The 5546-nt window shown below is 36.0% G+C and overlaps 1 non-coding gene across 1 annotated transcript; it reads right to left on the bottom strand.

The window, feature by feature from the left end:
• Window positions 1–3334: 3334 nt before the first annotated feature.
• LOC128287469 (small nucleolar RNA R71) lies at window positions 3335–3441 on the bottom strand. Its single transcript, XR_008278169.1, has one exon. It is a non-coding gene; the product is annotated as a small nucleolar RNA R71 (small nucleolar RNA).
• Window positions 3442–5546: the final 2105 nt, after the last annotated feature.

Genomic DNA, 5546 nt, shown 5'->3' with positions numbered 1-5546 from the left:
CAATGTCACCACAAAGCCATCCCATTGAACAATTCGGATTAATCCTCGATACTTGATGGTTTTAGCACACAGCCCCACCATAATATTTCATTTAATTCGACTCTCTTGTACACATGGTGAACACTTAGTACCACTCATGCGGCCTAGCCAATTTGTCTCATAGCTCTCTTGTCTACATGGTGTTCTTCACTTGGAATCACGCATGCGACCTAGCTACATTTATCTCTCCCGTAGCTCTCTTATCTACATGGGATACATCCCGTATCACACATGTGACCTACCTACTACATAGTATCTCGTAGCTTTCTTGTACACATGATGTGCACTCAACACCATACATGTGACCTAGCTACGCTCCCTCTATTTTATTCAATCTTTTCGGATGTTCAACCGGGATCTCTCTCTCTATTACTTATTTCCATTCTTCCAATAGTCGATTTATACTTCAACATCAGCTAGTATATATATATATATATATATATATATATATATATATAATAGGCTGAAATATAAGAATGTAAATGAAATTAATGTATTATTTACATATAAACTTACCTCGGTGCAAAATAAAGGAATTTTGCAATTTAGTCCAAAACTTTCTCCTTCCCTTGTTCGAGGTCGATTCCACGCCATTCTTGATCTATAACAACATATTTAGCTCATTTAACACTCGAACTATTTATTTTAATCCAAAAATCACATTATACAAAAATTACATTTTTGCCCTCTAACTTTTACAAAATTACAATTTTTCCCCAAGGCTCAGAAATTTAATTTCAGCCCTTATTCTTATGTTTAATGACCTACTGATCATTTTTCTCTTCTATGGAAACATCAAATTCTCACTCTAACACATAGTTATGAACAATAGGTATTTTTATCGATTATGTCGTTTTGCTCGTTTTCGCTAAAAATCGCTTAGAAAAGATCGTTCTCCTAACTTAAAACATTCATATTCTACCATCAAACAAAAAAATACATGCCTATCATTCATGGGTAAATTTTTAAACAGAAACCCTAACTCGAAATAATGGTAGAAATAGGTAAACCGAGCTACGAGGATTTCAAAAATGTGAAGAACATTAAAAACGGGGCTTGAAATCACTTACTATGAAGCTTGAAAGTTGAAGAAACCCTACCTATGGAGGAGAACAAATTTCGGCAGCAACTAGCGAAGATGATGACCAATTTTGTGTTATTTTTCCCATTTTATTTCATGTAATATACAAATGACCAAAATGCCCTTACTACTAAACTTTCCAAAAATTCCCTCCATGTCCAACTTTTGTCCATAACTTAGGAATGGGTCAAATTGCTATTTAAGACCTCCTAGTTAATATCCCAAGGCAATTTCATACTAAAAACTTCTAAAACACGAGTTTTACAATTTATTCAGTTTAGTCCCTAATCTCAACTTAAGCGCTCAATGCATAGAATTTCATCACGAAATTTTCACGAAATCATGAAATCATATCATAAACCCCAAAATAATTATAAAACAATTATTTCTATCTCGAATTTGTGGTCACAAAACCACTATTCCGATTAGGCCCTAATTCGGGTTGTCACAATTTTTAGCAAACTACCCAGCTCTCTTCACCTATAAATATGAGCCATTCATTCCCTCATCATCATTCTCTATTCTCTCCAAATTATCTTAGCCTTTTCCATTCCCCACGCATAGCATCATCTTTTCATAGAGATTTTAGCAATTAAGCCTCTTAAAGAGCCCTTGGTCGGCCACATTGGAGAGCCATCAGCAAAAGAGTAAAGCAAAGAAGCGAATGAGCCTAGTTAGTCAGAGTCTTGGGTGACAGCCACTTATTTGGGTTTAACATTTCCTTTCTTTAATTTAATCTAAAAATTTTTGCCATGTATTCTTTAATTCATTTTTACAACAATGTTAGCTTAATTTTATTTAAGCTAGGATGATTGCTTTGATTAAATAATATTTATTTGATTCATGCTTAAAAGGTTTGTGCCTCAATCGATCATATTTTCAATTAAAATCAAGTCTGTATTTCATTCATACGTGATTGAAATGCACTTGAAGTAGCTAAGCGATCCTAACCAGACGACGGCTAGTGGACACATAATTGAAATGTAATGCTCAATTTAGATCCTAACCGATTAAATTACAGGTTGCATAACAACACCAAGCTCTGTTATCCGCATAGTTTTTAGATTTGTGTGATTAAACTGTTTCAAATCTAACACGTCCCTGTTACCTCACACGAATACTAAGAAACCCTTAGTAAATAAGGCTCAGTAAAATGCGTATTTACTAAGTAAAGGATTCCGAAAGGACCTAATGTGGTTTCCAAACTCATGAAAGATCGAGTTGCCATGAAATGTTTTTCCGAATGTTATTAAGCATGTTGATAATAAGTTGAGTTAATTAAAGTAATTGTCCTAGTTTATTTATGTTATAATTGTTCCAAATTGTGTTTAATTTTGCTAAAATCTATTTCAGTCATATAGTTTGCATACTTAGGATAAGTTGCATAAGGGATCATTGCATTTAGTTTAATATATTTTAATCATCACTTCTTAACTATATTGTGTTTTTTTTACCAAATTGTTAATATAATTTTACAAATTAGGTGACTTAGCACAAATACAATCCCTATGGAGATGATAACTCGATACTTACTTATTACTTGATAACGATAGTGTACACTTGCACAAACCTACGCGTTACAAGTTTTTGGCATCATTGCTGGGGATTGTTAACTGTTGCCATACTTATTCTTTTTAATTTTGTGATTTTCTGTTCAGGTGTTTATGAGCATAAATCGGATTATCAATTTACTCCCTTTAGACCCTAAAATTGAGCGAACTTTCAGACAAAGAAGACGTGAACGAATAGTTCAAAGACAAGTTGAGATGGACTTAGAAATTAGAATCAAGACCAAGGTAATGAAGTCGATCGTGTAGGAAATCCCATCCTTATTGCTAATGATAGGGATCAATGCATTGGACAATATGCTGTGCCACTTTTCAGTGAGTTAAATCCAAGAATTAGAAGGCCAGATATTGAGGCACCCAAATTTGAATTAAAACCAGTGATGTTCAAATGCTCTAAACGGTGGGCCAATTCAGTGGTATGCCCATGGAAGATCCACATCTCCACCTTCGATTGCTTATGGAGGTGAGTGATTCATTTAAGATAGCCGCTTTGACTAAAGACGCACTGAGGTTGAAGTTGTTTCTGTAGTCGTTGCGAGATCGAGCACGAGCATGGCTCACTTCATTGCCACCAAGTTTCATATCTATATGGAAAGAATTAGCAGAGAGATTTTTGGTTAAGTATTTCTTGCCTAGCAAAAATGCTAAGTTGAGGAACGAGATCACAACTTTCCAACAATTGGATAACAAGTTTTTGTATGAGGCTTGGGAGCGATTCAAGGAGTTACTTCGTAAGTGACCTCATCATGGGATTCCTTATTGTATCCAATTGAAGACATTCTATAATGGTCTCAATGCACATACAAGATTTATGGTAGATGCCTTTGTGAATGGTGCAATTTTGTCTAACTCTTATAATGAAGCTTATGAGATCATTGAGAGGATCGCGAGTAATAACTATCAATGGCCAACAAATGAAACAACTTTAGAAAGACATGTAGTCGGAGTTGATGAAGTTGATGCCCTCACTTCGTTATCGGCTCAAGTATCGTCTATTTCCTCTATGTTAAAATAGTTTACCACAAATAGTGCTAATCATTTTGCAGCTTAGCCACAAAGTCCTTTTGAAGTAGTATCCTGTGTCTCCTGTGGGAAAGGTCATTCTTTTGAGAATTGTCCAAAAAATTCCAAGTCAGTGTACTATGTGGGGAACAAACATCAAAGTAGGAGTGGACAAGGACCCCAATCCAACTTCTACAATCCTTCATGCCGTACTCATCCTAATTTTTCCTGGAGCAACCAAGGAAATGGACCCAACAACAACTTCTTGCAGCATAGACCCAACAAATCTTAAGGGTTTAATCAAAAAGCTCCAAAACCATCTCAAGCTGAATCATCAAACAGTTTGGAGAACTTGTTGAAAGCGTACATGGCAAAGAATGACGCTTTGACCCAAAGCCAAGCAGTAGTAGTGAAAAATTTGGAAAACCAGATGGGTCAGTTAGTTATGGAGCTTCATAATAGATCGCAAGGAACCTTGTCGAGCAATACAGAGAATCTAAGAAATTTGGATAAAGAACATATCAAGGCAGTGGCATTGTGAAGTGGTAAAATTTTGGAACCCCGATTGATTGATGTTGAAGATAAGCCCGTTGAGAAGAATCAACTAGCTGTTGAAATTCCTACACCAAAAAAGGCAGAATATGCAAAGATTGACAAGGTAAATCCTAACTTAGTGAATTTAGATACTTTAACATCTTCTATGGATGCAGATTTACCTACTAAGAAGAGGTATCTGATTTAACCGAAAGTTCCATCATCTCCATATCCGCAAAGATTGTAGCAACACAAGTAGAAACAAGAGGTGCAATTCAAGAAGTTTTTGGATGTTCTGAAGTAGTTACACATCAATATTTCGTTGGTTGAGGCTTTAGAAAAAAATGCCAAATTATGTGAAGTTTATGAAGGATATACTATCCAAGAAGAAACGACTATGTGAGTTTGAGACTGTTGCCTTAACAAAGGAGTGCAGTGTTGTAACATCCCGAAATTGGGCCTAGTCAGAACATTGGTTTCGGGACCATAAATCTGACGCTGAAATATTTATTTTATGATTATTATGAGGTGTAGAATATGAAAATATGTATGTTTAAAGTTTCATGAGGAAATCTTGATAAACACCAAATTATACATGTTTCTACCCCAAATACTTAGCATATTTATGGATGTTTATTACTAGATTTGTGGATTTTGGTGCTCTTAATCTGGTTATTTCATGTTTTGTACTCAGGAGAGCACCAAGAGTCAAAAGGAGCCAAAAACGAGCCAAAAAGGGACAAAATAGACCAAATCGAGAAGATGACACGGCCTAAGCTTTGCCACAAGGGCTGCTCACACGCCTGTGTCTTTTGAGGGTGTCAACCAAGGCTTTCACGATTTACACGGTCTGGCCATCGACCTGCACGGTTGTGTGCAATTTAACAGATCAAACATGGCCTGGCAAACACGTCACACGGTCGTGGCACACGGGCGTGTCCCTTTTTCAAGGAGTTGTATTTTACACGAAAAAGGATACTTAGGGAGGGAGAAAGCCAATCCAAAGCCTATATAAACACCCTAAGTATGACTTAGAAAGAGCCGTCTCCTCTAGAACTTTTCTGGAGTATAGAGCCACAGACCGGGAATTACTTGAAGGAAGCCAGACGATCCATCCCAAAAGCTGGAGCTACTCCAAGACTGAAGATCTCTCTCAGAATTCCTTCAGGTGTTTTAGAGTTTTCTTTATGTTTTGTTATTTATATACTTTTGAGATGTACTCTTATTTTATTATGAACTAAACCCCTTAGATACCTAAGGGGGTTGAAACCTATGATGGATCTTGTTATTATTATCTGAACTATATGATAAATACTTGATTT

The sequence above is a fragment of the Gossypium arboreum genome, chromosome 13 (assembly GCF_025698485.1).
Source record: "Gossypium arboreum isolate Shixiya-1 chromosome 13, ASM2569848v2, whole genome shotgun sequence".
Classification (NCBI taxonomy): domain Eukaryota; kingdom Viridiplantae; phylum Streptophyta; class Magnoliopsida; order Malvales; family Malvaceae; genus Gossypium; species Gossypium arboreum.
Note: the sequence above shows the minus strand (reverse complement) of the source record. Positions and strands in the feature narration are given on the sequence as shown.